The following is a 19,455-nucleotide window of genomic DNA, read 5'->3' on the forward strand; positions in this document are numbered from 1 at the left end:
GGCTGCAGTCCATGGGGTCGCAAAGAGTTGGCAATGACTGAGCATGCATGGAACAAATATCCTGGTTAAGAGTCTTCCTGCCAATGCCAGGGACATGGGTTCAGTCCCTGGCCCAGGAAGATCCCATATGATGCAAAGCAGCTAAGCCTGCACACCACAACTACTGAACCTGCACTCTAGAGCCCGGGGCTGCAGCTCCTGGGGCCCGGGTGCCTAGAGCCCACGCTCCGCAGCAGGAGAGGCCACCACCGAGAGAGCCCCGGGCGCCACGATCAGAGACAACTCAGCACAACTAGAGAACGCCCCTGTGCAGCCATGAAGACCCAGTGCGGCCAAAAATAAATAAATACACAAAATACACCTTCAGAAAGAAATGAATTACGAACCATGAGAACCGGGAATCTGTGGGTCCCTAAGACTTCAATACTCACAACATCACAAATACACAGATACATGTGTGTGTGAATCAGGGAGAAGGGACGCTCTCGCCTGCTGCAGGGCTAATGAGTGAACGTGGAGGATGTGCTGAGTTCACAAGCCGTCCAGGCAGGAGCGGACCGAGTCAGAACCCTCAGATTCAGGGCAGATTTCAACGACCCCATGAGCATGAGATCAAATGCGTGATGACACAGTGGAGGTGTCAGCCAAGAGCCAGGCCAGGATTCAGACCCGTAGGGAGAACTGAGTGGTCATCAGGGCCTCTGGAGGCGATAGTCTGGTAAAGAACAGCCTCCTCTCGGCAGCGTTCCAGCTGAGATCACCCAAATCCAGTCCTGCGGAAACACCTAACCGACTCATGCCAGGCAACAGCTTACTGTAAAATGAGGGGAGGGGATGTCCATAGTCCTCCCAAATGTCTGTGTCATAAAAGACAAAGAAGGGTTCTGGAAATGTCCCAGATTGAAAGAATTTAAGACTGGGACAGTTCAATGAAATCCTTATCGCTAGACTTTCAAATTGTGGGGCTGGAGGAGACCTCTGAGAGTCCCTTGAACTGCAAGGAGATCAAACCAGTCAATCCCCAAAGGAAATCAGTCCTGAATACTCATTGGAAGGACTGATGCTGAAGCTGAAGCTCCAGTCCTTTGGCCTCGGGAGGTGAAGAGCTGACTCATTGGAAAAGACCCTGATGTTGGGCAAGATTGAAGGTGGGAGGAGAAGGGGGCAATGGAGGATGAGATGGTTGGATGGCATCACCGACTTGATGCACATGAGTTTGAGCAAACTCTGGGAGATAGTGAAGGACAGGGAAGCCTGGCTTGCTACAGTCCATGGGGTCACAGAGTAGAACAAAGCTTAGTGACTTAACAAGAACAACAGGCTGCATTCCGCTTTGGAGGGGAGAGTGAGTCTAAAAGACCTTGGATCTGGTGTCACCATGAAGGAATAAGTGTTCAACTGCATCAACTCCCCCTTTGCCAAAATCACATACACTGACCTCCCCCTTCCCCACTGGCCCCTGCTCCCCGCCAGCTGCTTGGAGCAGTTTCTCAGAGCTACCTCAGATGCTGTATGCCGGGCTGCCGCCCTCATTTTGCCTCAAATAAAACTTACCTTGCAAAATAAATAAAATAAAAGAGATTGGATCAATGGATAAAACTGGAATATGGATAGAGGTGAGATGAAAGTATTTTATCAGGGATGTTTATTTATTGAGGTTAACTACAGTACTGTGCTTATATAAAGAAATATCCTTATTCTTAGGAAATGCACACAGAAGTGTTTCAGGGGTAAAAGGCCAAGAGATAGCGCTCATATCACTGATGCGAAAAGTAGAGACCATGCATATGACTAACATTTCACCAGAGGAGGGCCTGGATATCAGAAAGGTCCTTGTACTATTTTTATTCTGGCCAGTTTTCTGGTATTTGAAATTATTTCCAAACAGAAGACTAAAAAATGTGAGTGATGACTTCTAAATAGATGAGATATTTAAGATAACTAAACCACATTACTTATGGAACAGACATGAGGTAATAAAATTTCTGCATCTATATGATCAGTTCAAAACTCTGAACACAGTCCACAGTATGCTGTCCTTCCTTTAAAAAGAAAACAAGCCACGGAAAGCCCACTGCCGTTTGGCGGTGTTACATTATTTGCCCCCATTTTCCTCATTCACAGCCCAGCACTTGGGACTGGGGGACTAGTCTCATTACTTAATTGAATGTTCCTTCCACTCTGCGAATCAGTGATTAGACTCTATTTAACCCATTCACATTGTTAAATAAGCTGCTTTCAAACTTTCTGTGTCTACAATTCCCATTTGAAAAATCACTTCCCACGACTTAGAAGTTCTTCCAGGAGCAGAAATGCTTGTGCTCTGTGATCAGTACAGAGTCCTCACCCCTGCTTTCCAAGCAGTCCACTTGGTCGAAAGCCTGCTCTGATTTCGCTTGTTTCCCCCAGACTGTTCTTGGATTGGTGAGAATTAACACCCCATTATCCAAAGATCTCACTTCTTCTTGGAACCAGAAGAACCTGGAAATGCTCTTCCAAGAACCAGGGGAATGAATGAACTGTCCCCGAGGGAGGCAGCCTCCGCCCTCTCAAGCTGAGCTTGCAGGTGTCGGGACAAGTCCCAGCCTGCCTGCCTGCCCCCCGCCTCAATCCCACCACCCACCCCGAGGCTTTTATTCTAGCTGGAGCTGGGGAAGGCCAGGTCACAGCCAGGATGTCCTGACTGTAGTCGGGGAGTTGCCCTCAGAGCCCATGGCCTTTGCTAGCTCGCATCGCTGGTCCATTTCCCCTTTTGGCAGTTTCAATGAAAGGGCCTCATCCACATCACGTCCTGTCACCTGATGCGTTGGGGGAAGTGGTGGCCAGCATGCAGAAAACTCAGGCTCCCCTTCCAGGGTGATTGAGGTGGTCTGCCCCGAGTCCTCTCCTGAGCCCCGCCCCCTCACCTGCTCAGACCAGCAGGTAACAGGGGGACACAGGGTTTCCGGATGTGCAGAGTGGGTGACCGGTCTCAGCCTGCTCTTGCTTGTGGCATCCAGTGGTGCCAGCCTGTCTGCTCCTTGACGTCAGCCTCCTTGGAATCCTCAGCTCAGCTGGGCTGAGTTTTCAGATGCTACTTCATAAGATGGGCCGTCACATGAGCACCCAGAACTATTTCCAGCGTCCTCACCTCCTCCCTCCTCTCACCCACGCGGCCAGCCTGGTTCCCTCCTTCAACTCGGGATCCGTGAAACAGTCTCTGGGCTGCCCACTCGCCCTGCCTCTGGTCCCGCTTCCTTCCCACCACTCCCCAGCTGTCTCCCTCGCGCACAGAGGACTCCATCTCACCTCTTTCTGGAAGCTCACCTGTCAGGGCCGTCAGGATACAGCTTCACCTCCGCAGCCTGACCCTGTAGCCTGGGCCTCCCAAACAATCTGCCGCCTCTGGCCCGGGGCACCTCCTAGGTGGGGCACCAGAGAGCACCTGCAGCCGGCATGCCCACCCCCAGGGCCTCTCCTGTGCCCCTGCCTTCCCCTCGGCCCAGGGGATCGCTGCAAAGATCGGGGCCTCCGAGCTTTCCCCCAAGCTTGGTGGTTGCTGAATGAATAAAATGTTGGGCGCACAAGGGGGCCTTCTGAAGTTTCAGGAACTGGGTATTTACTTGCTGGATGAAAAGGGTGGGAACTCAGTAATAAAGGGCTCAAGGGAAGGAGTGTGGTCTCTGAGGACCCAGGCCAGCTGGGGCCCATTTCACCTCCGTGTGGACCAAAGCAGGCTTAAGGCTTGGCAGGAAAGAAAAACCCAACAGGGAGGTAAAAAGAGAAAGAGGCAAGGGAAGCAGAAAGTGAGCGAGCAGAGAACCGAGTCACCCAGAGGCTTGACTGGTCTCGGGCAGGGGCTCCCACCCTCCCAGATGGATATTTGATCTGGGGACCGCCTGCCAGCCTCCAAGCCCACCTTCTACTATTTGTCACCAAACAAACCCAGCATCTCCGGAATGTATGGTGAGGTGAGGAAGTTCCCTGAGGCCAAGCCTACTTTTTGATGCAATTATAACCAAAGGCAAAACCCCCCTGTCCTTGAGAAGCTAGCAATTGAGGGTGAGACAGAATAAACAAGGCAAATGAGTAAGGCAGAAGGAGCGGCCAGAAGTGCCATTCCCGAGCGAGGATGGGGGCCGGGAGTGAGGGCAAGTTTTAGGCGAGGTGCCTCCAGGGCTTCTCGGAGGAGGCCCCGAGTAGAGGTGAGAAGAAAGAGAGGTCATCCTGAGGGTCTTCAGTAGGAGCGTCTGGAGGGGATCCGCAGGTGCAGAGGTCTGAGAGTGTTCTCAAAGAGTTCTGAGTGGGCTCTAGGAAAGTTCTGAGTGAATTCTAGAAGAGTTCTGAGTGGGTTCTAGAAGAGTTCTGAGTGGGTTCTAAAAGAGTTCTGAGTGGGTTCCAGAAGGGTTCAAGAGTTCTGAGTGAGTTCAAGAGTTCTGAGAGGGTTCTAGAAGAGTTCTGAATGGGTTCTAGGAGAGTTCTGAGTGAATTCTAAAAGAGTTCTGAGTGGGTTCCAGAAGGGTTCAAGAGTTCTGAGTGAGTTCAAGAGTTCTGAGAGGGTTCTAGAAGAGTTCTGAATGGGTTCTAGGAGAGTTCTGAGTGAATTCTAAAAGAGTTCTGAGTGGGTTCAAGAGTTCTGAGTGAGTTCAAGAGTTCTGAGAGGGTTCTAGAAGAGTTCTGAATGGGTTCTAGGAGAGTTCTGAGTGAATTCTAAAAGAGTTCTGAGTGGGTTCAAGAGTTCTGAGTGGGTTCCAGAAGGGTTCAAGAGTTCTGAGTGAGTTCAAGAGTTCTGAGAGGGTTCTAGAAGAGTTCTGAATGGGTTCTAGGAGAGTTCTGAGTGAATTCTAGAAGAGTTCTGAGTGGGTTCTATAATAGTTCTGAGTGAGCTCTAGGAAAGTTCTGAGTGGGTTCTAAAAGAGCTCTGAGTGGGTTCTAGAAGAGTTCTGAGTGAATTCTAAAAGAGTTCTGAGTGGGTTCAAGAGTTCTGAGTGAGTTCAAGAGTTCTGAGAGGGTTCTAGAAGAGTTCTGAATGGGTTCTAGGAGAGTTCTGAGTGAATTCTAAAAGAGTTCTGAGTGGGTTCAAGAGTTCTGAGTGGGTTCCAGAAGGGTTCAAGAGTTCTGAGTGAGTTCTAGGAAAGTTCTGAGTGGGTTCTACGGAAGTTCTGAGTGGGTTCTGGAAGAGTTCTGAGAGGGTTTTAGAAGAGTTCTGAGTGGGTTCTGGAAGAGTTCTGAGTGGATTCTAGGAAAGTTCTGAATGGGTTCTAGGGAAGTTCTGAGTGGGTTCTGGAAGAGTTCTGAGTGAGTTCCAGGACAGGTCAGTGGCACTGGGGACCAGGGGGTAGGCCAGAGAGGGATGCCAGCCACTGTGGGGACCCGGCATCACTCTGGGGGAGAAGGCAGAGACCCGGTCTTGCATCCTGACGGCCGTGTGACGGGCACACGGGCAGGGCAGGGGCACGAACCGCAGCGCGGGCAGGGGCCGTGGCGCTGGGCTGTGCGTGGGGGCCGTGGGGCCGGTCCAGGTCTAAAGGTAGAGGGGACAGCAATTGCTGACAGCTAGCATGTGGGAGGTGAAAAAAGAGGAGTCAGCTGTACCCCAATATTTTGGCCCAAGGGCAACAGCAAGAATAAAACATCCTTTTACAGAGGTGGGAAGAACTGTGGGCAGAGCAGGTTTGGGGTGAGGGTGAAATCTGGGACCCAGTGGGTCCTGATGAGTTTCCGGCGCTTTTTAGACACCCGCGTAGAGGTGCTAGTGAGACAGGCACTCCCAGCACTTTGGGGAGAGCTCTGAGCTGAGGATATGAATGCTGACTCTTCAGGGTTGAGATAGGACCTAAGACCAGGAGGCTGAGTAAGACCACAAGGAGGCGGATGACGAGAGAGGGTAAGGGAGCCGTGGGCAAGTCCAGCATCAAGAGAATGGGGAGACGCAGATTCAACCCAGGGGGCCCAGAGGTGCGGGAAGGCAGGATGGAAACGAGCCGAGGGACGGTGTGTCCACAGGAGGGAAGGGGACCCGAGACTCCGGCCAACATGGTGCACAAGTCAGTTGAGTCCTAAGAACTGACCTTTGCCTTAAGCACTCAGGGTGACCTCTGACCTGGGGCAGACCTGATTTTGCTAAGTCCCTGAATTAGACCTCCTCGGACCATCCTGTAGGCCTGGATCCAAGAGCCAGTGAGAGGAGAGACACCAGAGGCAGTGTGGTCAAGGGGAGAAAAACTGGGTGGACGGATGCAGGACGTGTGTCAAGACTTGTTTTATCCCCCTGGGAGATGGGGCAGCATGTTTGGGGTGGCACCGACCCAGCAGAGGACTTAGGAGGTGACAGGCCCCCCGGAGCGGGCAGCTTCTCCCAACAGGCTGGGCCAAACCGGGCTCAAAAGGGTCAGTGGGTCAGTCTCCCTGCTGCTGGGCTTCTGCTGCAGAGACGCCCGGGACCCCTCGGCCACCCAGCTCTGATTCCCGTGGCAGCTTTTGTGAGCGTCCATCAAGCGCCCGCGCCTGAGAACTCCATCCTGTGGGATCTCGGGCGAGAAGTGGGATGAGGGCGGGTGGGCGCACGCAGGCGGGGGCGCCGCGTTGCACTCCCGGCCGGCGCGGGCCTCGCCAGCACTCCGTTCCCCGCAGCAGCGCGCAGCGGACGCGAGCCAACCGGTCCCCCTCGAGCTGGGCTGGGTGGGTGGGAACCCACCGCTCTGCGGTCCTCCGCAGCCCGCACCCCTGCGCCCTGGGGTTCTGGAGCCGAGAGGGCGCCGCCTTGTGCCGCCCAGGGTGCGCAGAGGGAGGTGATAACCGTGGCCTCGACCACTGCCCCGCGCCTCCTGGCCGCTCCCCTCGCTGTGGCTACTATCTCGGCCGCCGCGGACTGGCCCGGGTTGTGTGCGCGTACCGGCTCTCCGCGGCGCGAGGGCTGAGCGCAGCTCGCTCGGTGTTTGGCCTTTCAGCCCCGCAGGGGCAGTGACAAGAACCCCAGGGTGGGAGGGGCAAGGGAGGCCAGGCTCTTGGTCCCTCCAAGGTGGCCGTTGGGGGGTTCACCCACCCGCATCTAGGACAGGCGGCGCGGGTTCCGCGCGGGAGGAGCGCCCCCCGCGAGGGCGGCATCCCGCGCGCCCAGTGGTCCCCGCGCGCGGACACGCTTTCATTCACTGCGGCTCGCGGAGCAGAGCGGCCGCCCCAAGACTCAAACCGAATCTATGAATGGGGAAGAGGGAAGCGAAGCAGCGTCTGTTTCCACTCCCCGCTTCCCCGCCCCTCCCCTCCTCCCTCCCGGCCGCGCGAGGCGGGCAGGGGCGGGGGAGCTGCGGGGTGCGCGGCGGGGAGGTGGAGGGGCGCGTTGCGAGTCTGGCCGGAGACAGCCCTATTTATAAACTCCAGGGCTCCAGGACAAAGGAGGCAGATCGGAGTTCCCCCCACTCCTCGCAGCCCCAGCGGCTCCCCGGGCCCCTCCCTAGAGACTTTGATTTCTCCCATCCCCTCCCACCCCCCCGCCCGGGCGGGCTGGCAGGTGCGGGGGTGGGAGCCGTCTCCGCCGGAGCCGCTTTGCCAAAGGTCCGGCTGCTGACGTCTGAGCGCCCGCTCCTGTCAATGAACGGCAGCGGCAGCCTGGGGACTGGCTGGCAACGAGGCTACAGACGTCATCGCCTCCTGTTGGACGCGGGGGGGTGTCCGAGCCGCAGCTCCGGCTTAAAGGAAAACTCTCCAAGTTCCAGGCAGCCGGGGAGCGCCGTTCCCGACAAGCACACGCACCCACAGCCCGGTGCGCGCGGGCACATGGGCGGGCACACTCGCGCACTCGCAGACACGCACACTCAGACACGCACGCACCCTCGCACCCGTGTTCCCTGTAGGTGCGCGGTCCAAAGTTGCGGCCGCAAGGAGGGTGAGCTGAGATGGACCGGTCTTGCCTGGCGCCTGGGGCGCGCTCGGCGAGGCTTTCCTGGAGACCCCCCAGAAGGACAAGAGGGCAAGAGGAAAGACCCCCTCCGCTTAGAGTTGTCTCCCCCCTTTTCCGAGATGACCAGCGCGAAATGCGGACTGCCCCAAGCCTTTGGGACGTGCCTGCGGAGCGGAGCCGGAGCGAGTGTTCTTGGCGAGGTCGTGAACTTGGGTCACCCGGGCTCACGGGCAACTTGCTCTGCGCAGTTCTCAATGGAGCCCCGGACCCATCCAGCTCCTGGCTCGCCTGCTTCCCGCCCCCCCCTTCTTTGCTTCTCCTCGCTCTTTTAAATGTGTGAAGTTGAAGTGGAAAGCAGATAGGTGCTTCGCATACTTTGGCGGGTAAGTGGACTCTTGCTTTTACCTATTACTTAACCCTTGGGAGTCTGGAAAAACTCAAATCCAGCCTTTTCCCTACGTCAAAAAAAGTTATCATCATTTCCCTCATCTCTTTAGGCAATAAGGAAGTGCATGTGTGTGTGTGTGTGTGTGTTGTCTGGGGACATGACTCTCTTGAGGAAGGGATGTTGAGGGGAAGTGAGTTTAAAAAAAAGAAAAAAAGAGAGAGACCCGAGTGGGTAAAACCAGAAGCCTGGAGGGGTGGCAGAGGAGGTGAGGGACTCTGCAGCCAACTCCAGTGCCTCCAGCCTCAGTTGGCTGGCGCTCCCAGCTCCAAGTCCCGGCGAAGGCTGCCCTCCAGCTGCAAAGGGCCGCGCTGCGAGCCTGAACCCCAGAGGGCCTCAGGAGTCGGCCCGCCCTCCTGGCTCCCAGGTTCTGAAGGGGGACAAGACCCCCTCCCCTCTCTGCCTCTGGGCTCTGCTGCAGCTCTCCCGGACCCACCAGCCACCTTCCCACTTCCCCCAGCCCCTTTTGCAAAAGCCCAGATGATGTCACGGCCGAGGAGGGGGTCTGCGCCCCTAGCACCCGAAGGCGTCACTTTTTTGGCATCCTACAGCCTCTTCCTTCCTTCATTCCCCCCAGTTCTCCTAGCCGTCCTCTGCAAATACTTCCTCCCCAACGCCACAGACACCCCCACCCCACCACCTCTCCCCAGGACCCCAGTCCTTCCCAGGCAGGGCCAGGAGTCGGGGTGCAGGGCCCCCACCCACTCACCCCTTTCTACAGCAGAAAGAAACCGGCTGAGGGGCTAGGAGCCTTCTCTCCCTGATTTTTCTGGGTCTCTTTTTCCTCTGGGCTTACCCTTCCAGGGGAAGGAAAGAGAGGAAGGAGAGAGGGAGAGGGGAAGCGAGAGAGAGAGGCAGGGAGAGAGAGACGGAGAGAGAGAGCACACAGCCCCCTAGACGTAGGTCTGCAGGAACGGTCGTAGGCTCTCAGTGCCCGCCCGCCTGCCGGGTCCCTGCCTCTGGCTGCCTTCCTGCTCCTCCAAAGTGCCTTCCCTCCCCGGCAGCCATCCCCCCAGCCCTCTCCCCGGCTCCCTCCCCTCCAGCTAACCCCACCTTCACTCTCCTCTCCGAGGTGGGGGGGGGGGGAGGCTGGGGGTGGGGAAAGAGCACCCCAGAGCCCCAGCCCCGGCAGAGATGTCGAAGAAACGCAAAGCCCTGGAGGGTGGAGGCGAGCCCCGGCTCCCAGAGGAGGAACCCACGGCCTGGTTTGAGGGCGGCAGCGAGGAGCAAGGTAGGGGGAGGGGGGGGAGGCAAGGGAAGGAGCCGGCCGGGAGGTTTGGGAGTTGAGAACCTCTGCAGGAATGCTCCAGCCTTCCTCCATGGCAGCTCCCCCCGTGTCGGGGCAACTTGAGTCCACTTTCCCCCCACCCCCCACCCCACAGATGGGATTTTGCATGTGTCTCCAGGAAACTGGGGGTGGGCTGGGATGGAGCTAATGAGGCCCACACTGAGGACCCATGTTTGGGTGAACTTGGAAACTCTGTGGGGAGGGTGGGGGTGGGATGGGGGCGGGAGGAGTTTGGGCACCGAGGTTGCTGGCCGTTCCCCCCACCCCACCCCAGTCCTTTGCCTGCCTGTCTGTCACGGCAGTGGGGGTGACGAGCTGGCCCATGGGTGTGTGGCCTGCACTGAGGTCTGGGTGCCGGACACCTGAGTCTGCAGGGCGGGGTGCCGGGGTAGCTGGGGGCCACCGAGGGCCCTGGGGAGGGCTGCTGCTTTCTCCCAGGCAGCTCTGGTCTGAGGATGCGTCATGCTGAATCCCCAGCCCCTGCTCAGCCAGACCTCCCTGTGCAACCTCCCCAAGTTGGAGGGAAGGTCTGAGGCCGATCTAGTGCTGGGCTGTGATCTCAAGGGGAGATGCTGGAGGTGCCAGGAGCCGGGGGCTCCTCTGCCTGGAATCAGACCCGTGAAAAAGTGAACGTGGGGAATTTCCTAGGGAAGCCAAAGTAGTCCTTGGATATCGGACTGCCACATGAAAGGAACCCAAACAGACACCTTTTATTCCTCTGAAAGCAGTCTGGATCTGGTTAAAGGTAGGCCCAAATGAGCCAGGCAAGCTCTTTTCTGGGCTGTAGGCTAAAATACAAGGGAAATAGGAGCCAGAGGCAGGTGTCTGGCTGTGGACGGGGAGCTGAGAGGGTGTGTGGGCAATGCGAGAGGGCTCCTGGGCGGTGCTGCTGGGCGCCAGGCAAGGCCGGGCACCCGGGGCTGGGCGTGAGTCTCAAGATGGAGCCCATGGCTCTTCTCCTTTGACGTCATGAGAGACACAGAGTCACCCAAGTCCAGGCTGCTTGCAGAGCACGGATGTGTGTGTCCACTCGGCACCGTGCGTGGTTCGTGTGCGTTCTGACGCCAAGGTTCAGACCCGGCTCTCCCCGAGCAGTGGGATTTAGGGGAAGCAGGTGTGAGCAAAGCTGGCCCTCACCCCAGAAGAGGTTGTATCTCCGTGTCTGCCCGTGTTTTGACTTTCTTGGCTCAGTTCCCATCTTAGAGCAGAAGTCAGTACCTCTCTTCCATTCATCTTGCTGCAAGCATGGCATTTGGTAAGACATGCAGCTATTGCAATGACTGGTTGGTATTTTTCCATCTTTGGGGAGCACGACTCTGTATCACCACGGGTGTCTGACAGACTCATCAGTTCCATACTCAGCATTCAGTTTTGGCCTGAGGTTGCTCTCAAGGTACATACCATGTTCCCTTGCTTTAGCAACTGGCGAAGCCTATGGGAACTGACGTGATCACCCTGGTAAATAACAACCTGTTTACATTTTTAAGCCATTTTTTTAAATAACTAGTGAATGCCTGGCTGCCAGTTATGAAAAGCAATAAGAATACTATTTTAACAAACACTTATCATCCTTTTGGTGAAGTTGTGTGGTACTAGAATTTAAAAGCTATGAGCTGGAGGTCTTGCACCAACAATAAGAAAAATCCCACATACCCAAGTGTGGAAGGACCCGGCCGAGAATATTCTGCAAGCCACAATGGGCAGTAGCAAGTACCTGTATTTGTGGTATTCAGAGGTAATCATAATTTTGAGGTGACTTGCCATATAGACTGGCTTTGTTCAAACTTGGAAATATCTAATGTTTTTACTGTATCATTTGCATTAGCATGTAAAATTGGTATTGGATAATTACCTATGGATACGTAGCTGTAGAAACCATGAAGTGTGTGATTACTCAACTGTCATAGGAGGGTGAATGCATTTCCTTGGGAAGTGGTACCCATGGCCCTCACCGAATGTGGTGGCAACCATTCCTACTTCTATGGCAGGCAGTACAGCTGTGGGTACCTGGACCATAGGAGACGGGAGGCCGGGTGGAGCCCGGGGCTTGAGTGACAGGTATCTCTGCACCTGCGCTGAAATGTACAAGGACTGTTACACGTGGTTGAGGATCGGGGTCTTACCACCTCTGCAGCTCAAGGTTGTTGTTTTCCCTCTGAGTCTTTCAGCCAAACTTGACAGCCTGCACACCAAACAGCAGAGAAAGGTGCTTGCACCGGTCCTGCTGACCTGGAATATCAGGAGGGGTGTCTTCTGAGTTCCAACAGCTTGGAAGGCTGACGCGCTTGTTCATTTCAGCCACTGGAAGTACATTATGGCATGTATTAGATTAAGGCAATTGGAAATTAAGTTTCAGAGGGAGCCATTGATTTTAAGACCGTCTGTCAGCAGGTTGGCTCGGTTTAAAGTTTTAAACAGCTGATAAGCAGGCAGGCTGCCTGGAGAGAGTGGAGGGGGAACTTTGAACAGAAGGACAGAAAACCGTTGCTCCTTTCCACGTCCTCCCAGTCTGCACCGCGTCAGGAGGGTGGGTCTCCACTCAGGCCCCAGGCAGGGATTTCCTGTGATAGCCCCTGCCTTGTTCCTAGTTTCTCTTCTAGAGATTCCTTATGGGATGAATGAGGATGGTGAATGGGTCGTTGTGAACACACATGGATGGTTCCCTTTTTCTCTCTGACCTATTTGCTCATCTGGAGCGAGTGGCAAGTGAAGCGCCCCGTGCTAGCTGGGCTGAGCATCTCTTTGGATGTCCACTGAAGTCATCTGGGGTGTGTGTGTGTGTGTGTGTGTGTGTGTGTGTAAAATCACGATGATAATCAGAATATGGTCCTCTTGTGGCCCCAGTTTCTCTGACCAAAATGTTCAGACTCTATTGATGGGAGGTATTTGCATAAAATGTTAAACATGTAAAGGTTTTGCCTTTACAACTTAGAGGAGTTTGGTGTGTGAGTCTACACTGCCAGCCACGATTTTTGTTTTGTTTCTACTATCCTTTGTGGCTTTGAACGTAGACATGAGCATGTGTTAGAGTTTCAGGTGGCCTTGAAGATGATGGGGGATATACATCAAAGACCGTATGGGACGAGGCTATGGTGGAAACACCGAATAATTATATTTATTGATCTTATCTCTTAAGAAGATACTTTTTTTTTTCATTCTCTTTAGATGGTCCCTTTTCAAGGAGTTCTTATCTACATAGAAACTTTGATTGAATCACACAATATTGCATTAATTGGGCTTCCCAGGTGGCTCAGTGGTAAAGAAACTGCCTGTCAGCACAGGAGCCGCAGGAGACGTGGGTTTGATCCCTGGGTTGGGAAGATCCCCTGGAGAAGGAAATGACAACCCTCTCCAGTATTCTTGCCTGGAGAATCCCATGGACAGAGGAGCCTGGTGGGCTGCAGTCCATGGGGTCACAAAGAGTCGGACACAACTGAAAGACAGCATTCACAAAACCAGTTAAAGCTGAACATCTGGGGTTAACCGACTACATCTACATGACCCCCTACAGTCAGCTGAAGTGATTTTTTTTCTAACAGATTAATGGATTACTGTTTTTTTTAAAGAACAATTGATTAGATTTTTATTATTATGAAAAATCTCTTAAAGAGCAGTTTACAGTCATTAATGAGAGAGTAGGCATGAGCCCTGGAAGAAACTGATGCTAAAGAAAATCTCACAAGCACACATACTGCAGAAGCAGAGTTATCGTCCAGGTTCTTGACTTTTTGATTCTCACCTTAGTTTCTCTGGCTCCCATCAGAAAGGCCACGTTGCCCTGCAATGTGGCAAAGATGGTGGCGGGACGAGGGGAACTTGGGGGGAAAGAAGGACAAGGATACGGGTGGAGCCTTCGCACGTGGACCAGAAATGGAGTCCCATGTGTCTAAGGAGACTCGCCTGTCACCTGTTTCTGCGTCTGTAGCCTCAGAAGGTTGAACCAGCTGACCTGGGGGGCCCAGTTTCCAAGACTTTGAATAGGATTGCATGAAGAAGCAAGTGGGTTAAACCATAACCGGCCTCCAAGTTTAGAGGCTAGCTCTAAAGGAAGTAGATGAACAGCAGTCCTTACTGACCCGGAAGGCTGGGGAAGGGAAGTCATTTAAAATCTGCACAGTTTGGGCAGGCTGATGGCTGGCACAATGCTTTCTTTCCGTTCTTTCCAGAACCACCAGGCACTCTGGTGGGGTGTGAACACGATTTTGTAGCAGCTCTTCACAGTGTAAGCAGTTCCATCTATGCTCTGGTTTTCCAGCCCCTCCCATTCCCCACACGCCCCCTCCACCTTCCCACCAGTGCAGACACAGGACTGCAGATAAATGGAGGTGAGAGCCACGTGAAGATGCTTCCACGACAGGCCTTAACCCTGCAAGTGGGACCCGGAGTGATCTTCACCTTGTAGGCGGGAGGAGAGCTGCTCAACTACGATGTGAGATGGTTGTTAAGAGCTCCTCACCTTTCTCATTTCTTCCTTGATGAACACGGCATAGCAGTCACAGCTGTCATCCTCATCATATTATATACATATATGCACACAGACACACACATCTACATATATGTATACACACATGCACGTGGTAAGAACAGTAAATATCACAAGAGGATATACAGAAAAAGATGCAAAATGTGTCGATCCTCTCCTAACCCCATTCGCCTTTCCCAAGGGTCGCCAGTGTGACAAGGGTGTTATGTTGCCGACCAGAAGTATTCTGGGTGTATTCAGCCGTCCTTTAATATCCTCGAGGTATCGGTTCCAGGACGCACCGCGGGTACCGAAACCCAGGAACGCTCAAGTCCCATCTTTGGTTCAGCAAGTGCAGATCCACCAACTGTGGGTCATGTGACACTGTTCGTATTCACTGGGAAAAACCTGTGTAGACGTGAACTCGTGCTGTTGCTCAGGGGTCAGCTGTACCGGGGTGCCTACTTGATACGCTTCCTTAGACAAACACCAGCATTCGGTGTTTACTCTTCTCCAGCCTTTCTTTGTTCACTTACCTTCGTATTGGAAATCTACCGCCATACATAGATCTACTTGGTTTTCATTGTCTGTATGGTATTCCACAGCACAGTGTAACGGGCATTTCTGCAGCCATGCTCAGCATCCAACTCTTTGTGACCTCATGGACTGCAGCCCGCCAGGTTCCTCTGTCCAGGGGATTTTCCAGGCAAGAATACTCGAGTGGGTTGCCATTCCTTTCTCCAGGGGATCTTCCCACTGTGGGATCAAACCCGAGGAACCTAAACCAGGGTCTCCCACATTGTCGGTAAGAAAAGATGAAAGTGTTAGTCACTCAGTCGTGTCTGACCCTTTGTGACCCCATGAACTGTAGCCCATCAGACTCCTCTGTCCATGGAATTTTCCAGGCAAGAACACTGGAGTGGGTTGCCATTTCCTACTCCAGGGGATCTTCCCCACCAAGCGACGTAACCTGTATCTCTTGCATCTCCTACATCGGCAAGTGGATTCTTTATCACTGAGCCATTGATTGAATTCTTGTGGGATTACTAGTCTTTTATTTTTATAAAGAATGCTATAACAACCAACCACAATATATTTTTTGAGCAAAGTGTAAATGAATCTTGGGGCCTCCCAGGGAAAGAATATCAGTGGTAAAGAATCTGCCTGTCAAGGCAGGAGACGCAAGAGATGCAGGTTAGGTCGCTTGGTGGGGAAGATCCCCTGGAGTTGGAAATGGCAATGCACTCCAGTATTCTTGCCTGGAAAATTCCATGGACAGAGGAGCCTGGTAGCTATAGTCCATGGGGTCACAAAGAGTAGGGCATGACTAAGCATGCATGCACACACGCACACACACATGAATGTATCTGTTGGTAAGTTTTCAGATACAGAAGTGGGATCAAAGAGGTGATGACCACCAAAACTCCACCAAAGGCCTGTTTGCCCGCAGCTGCCCCCGTTTTCTTGTGCAGCCTGATCGGCTCTCACTGTGGACATTCTACTTCAAGGACCCGAAACTGGAGTGATTAGCAAATATAAGCACGCTCCTCGAATCAACCAGTGGGATAGAGTATTTGAGGTCCAAGTAGTACTAGGTGTGGGGAGATTGTAACTATGATGAATTTTAGGATTTATGGGCCAGTGTTTCTTCTCCAGCTTCCTGCTTAGAGCAAATGTGAATATGGTATCCTGTTCTGTCCATGTCAGCTACTATACATAGGCACAGGTTTTTTATTTTGCTGTAAATTTGTGTAAGAACAGAGAAAGAGTTGTGTCATTTAGAGTGTATATTATTACAAAATAGGATATGAATACACTTTCTGGGGGGATCCATGAAAATTATGATTGGTGTAAGTTTCTTTAACTCTCATGAAGTGCAATGGTATGTCTGGGTTTCATGACTTTTATGCATTTTGTATATTTTGAGATTCTTAAATATTGACAGAATGTAAACTCACAAAGGGCAGGGGCAGTGTCTTAGCTGGTGTGTTTACGGAAGGCTTCATCTAGAACTGATAATTCCTGTCTTGTTCAGTGTTTTACTCCTGCCCTTGATACAGTACATGCTACACCGTAGGCACTGATTTCTTCTTAAGTGAAGTGACCAATGTGTCTGTACCTCAGGCAACTTAAAGCATTGAGTATTCTATTTAATAGTGACCATGATAATTCTACTTGTAAATGGCTAGAGATAAGGAGGAATATTTATACTGAGCTGTGAAATCTTTCATTTGTGAAAGAACATTGGCTTTGAGATTAAGCACGCACAGATGATTAAAAGAGCGTTGCATATTTATAAACATAGTTGTCCTTACAACTGCGTGAATTTTAAGGCATTAATGCCTGAGACTAATGAGAGGGAAGTAGGAACAGCTTCTCTTCTCCCACTTTCTATTTTGAAAAGTGCTCCACTGACAGAAAAACTACAGGATCCATGCAGTGCCGGAGAGGTCCTCATCACCTCTTCACCCGTGTCAGCAGTGTGACAATGTGATAGAGCGTTTGACTCCATTTCTGATGTTTCACTGCAGACAGCTTTCAGACACCACCACCCAGCTTCCCGTCTGCTTCGAACCCAGGCAAGCTGATCCCACAGCCCATGTGGTCCATCCCTTGGTGCCGGTGGGATCTCAGTCCACATAAGCCACCAACCCTGCACGAGAAATCCCAGCACCGCCTGTAACCGCAGTGACACCCACTCCTGCTGGCTCCCGAGCCACTGTCAGACACATTTGCAGGAGTCTGCCCCGCTCCCCTAGCAAAGCCTCATTATGGGAGCAGCAGACTTTTCCACACTCTCTTGACGCTTGTGTGAGATCACCCGTCCGGACTTCCAAACCAAATTTCTGATGAGGGGGGGTTCATCTCGCTCCCAAGGGACTGGGACAAACTTTGGCTATGCTGTCGTCTCCTCTTTCCCCTCCTCTTCTTCTTTCTCATGCAAGGATTATTATTTTTGGCTGAACCACTTGAGAGTTATTTGCAGACATTGTGATGACTTAAGAGACTTCAGATTTATTTTCTAAGAGCAAGGCAGTCTTCTAAATGACCACAATCCAGCAACCACACTGAGGACGCTTGAGCATTGATATAATATCATCTAGTGGGAGCACATGGTCAAATCTCCCCAGTAATAGTCTGTGTTTTTCTACATTTAAATGTGGAATCTAGGATTCTATCAAGAATCACGTGTGGCATTTACTTGTCACATTGTCTTTAATCTGGAGATGCTCCATGACGTTGACATTTTTGAAGAGTCCAGGTAAGTTATCTTTTAGGAATTCCCAGTTTGGTCTCATCTGATGTCCCCTGATGATCAGAGTCAGGTTAAACATCCTGGACAAGGATCCTGACTGTACATGTCACATAAGAGGGTACATGACCCTATCAACTGGCCCTGTCACTAGTGAGGCTGAGCTTGATCTCTTGGTTACGGTTGTACCAGACTTCTTTCTATATTGTAAAGAGAAGCAGAATCATATTCTGCTAATTCACTACTTATGCCACGGCAAAAATCTCTGCCTAAAAGTATAAAATGTTGAACTCTCAGATCTGCGTGCGTGCGTGCATGCTTAATCACTCAGCCATGTCTGACTCTTTGCGACCCCATGGACTGTAGCCCACCAGGCTCCTCCATCCATGGGATTCTCCAGGCAAGTACACTGGAGTGGGTTGCCATGCCCTCCTCCAGGGGGTCTTCGCAACCCAGGGGTCGAACCCGCATCTCAGATCTGCAGTACAAGTCAATTCCTAACTGTACAAATTTGGATTTTGCTTTCATACCAGTATTTTTCTTTTTAATTGAACTGTAACATTTTCAGAAAGTTCACATTCTTAGGTGAACAGCTCGATTAATGTTAATGTATATACAACACCCAGGCCTGAGGACACAGGACATTTCCTGCATTCTAGAAAGCTCCTTTTGTTCTGACCCAATAAAATCCTATTCACCATTCTGAACTCTGTTGCCATGAATTCAGTGTTCACTGCTTTGGGACTCATATACGTGGAATCAAATAGCACACAGCCTCGTGTCTGGATTATTTTCTTAACATTATGTCTGTAGGATTCACCTATGTTTGTCATTTGTTCTTGTTGAGTGCTAAGCAATGCTGTATTAATATTCTACAATTTACTTGCCCTTTGTACTACTGGTGGATATTTGGGTTATTTCATTATAGGAGTCTTTACAAATAAAACTAATAGGAAACAACTCATGTACTTGCTTTCTGGAGGACATAAAACTCTTTTATTTTGAATATATACCCTACACATCCATTCTTGTAATCATTTGTAGAATGTTCTTTATCAGTCATTGGAGCCCATCAATGAAGGTGTATGGCTTTCTCTAACTGTGTCTGAATGTTATAAACCTCGCATCCATGAGAGAAATCCTCATGTGTTCCATACAGTGTAACATGACAATATTTGCAATCCAGATGTAGGATCTTGATAAACGGACTAGATCTTATTCTTCACAGTAAAAGTCTATACATAATTTTGATTCACAGAAATAGTTATTCCTCCCTACCATGGGTGTTGAATTGATTCTTATTCATTTAAATCAGATATTGCGCTTGCCTTGCTGACTCTCAAGGAGGAGGTGTTGAGAAGGAAGATGAAATATCCCCTGGGTATAAAGTCTTGAGTGAAGTTGCTTACAAGGAAGATCCTATTACTGCTGTTTGGGGAAGGATTGCCCGACAGGAATCTCTGCCTAGGAAGGTCCATAACTTCACTTTAAGAAGAGAAGGATAACCAAGAGGGCCTTGTTTTTTTTTTTTCCCCCGGACTAACCTTGAACTGTCATGATTTTGATTTCTGACTCTGCATTTTTCTACATCAAGACCATCATTTGCCTGCTTTATCTGGGGCTTGCCTGGGCTAACTGAAATAAAAGGAGAAAGGGACAAATGTGACTTTAGGTCACCCCCTTCCCTGCAATAATAAAGCCGTATTTAAATAACAGGTGCTGTATCTGGTGGACAGCTTTCAATCATCTTAACATTGAGCTACAGAACATCTCTCAGGAAGGGAGTGATTTTGGTTTGGAAAAATACTCTGATGCACAGCAAAAGAAAGAGGTGAGACCCTGGGGCCTTGGGGGCAAAACAGTTTTGGCTGCTCCAGCAAAAGGGAGAGTCCCTGAGGGTGAAGAAAAGAGAACGTGAGAGGGAGCAGAAAACAAGAGAAAACGACTCAGAGCAGGACCCCTGCTACCGGGGCAGGTGACGAGGACTCAGAACCCAGGCGTCGCTGATGGCTGTTGCTTGGGTGGCTGCTGGAAGCTGGGCTCCTCTGTGTGTCCTCAATTCTTTGGTAAGTCTACTGATTTCTTCAACATCTCACTCGTAAGTGGGAGCCAGTGAAGGGCCTGAGTC

General features: G+C 51.6%; 1 protein-coding gene across 1 annotated transcript in view; it reads left to right on the top strand.

Annotated features, from left to right (window-relative positions):
- The first annotated feature begins 7,710 nt into the window (after positions 1–7,710).
- The window catches only part of PDE10A (phosphodiesterase 10A), a 552,081-nt gene continuing 540,336 nt past the window's right edge, over positions 7,711–19,455 (top strand). Inside the window, exon 1 of the mRNA XM_065931006.1 lies at positions 7,711–8,262. The gene's annotated coding sequence lies outside the window, so the exon portion shown is untranslated. The remainder of the gene's footprint in view (positions 8,263–19,455) is intronic.

The sequence above is a fragment of the Muntiacus reevesi genome, chromosome 3 (genome assembly GCF_963930625.1).
Source record: "Muntiacus reevesi chromosome 3, mMunRee1.1, whole genome shotgun sequence".
NCBI lineage: Eukaryota > Metazoa > Chordata > Mammalia > Artiodactyla > Cervidae > Muntiacus > Muntiacus reevesi.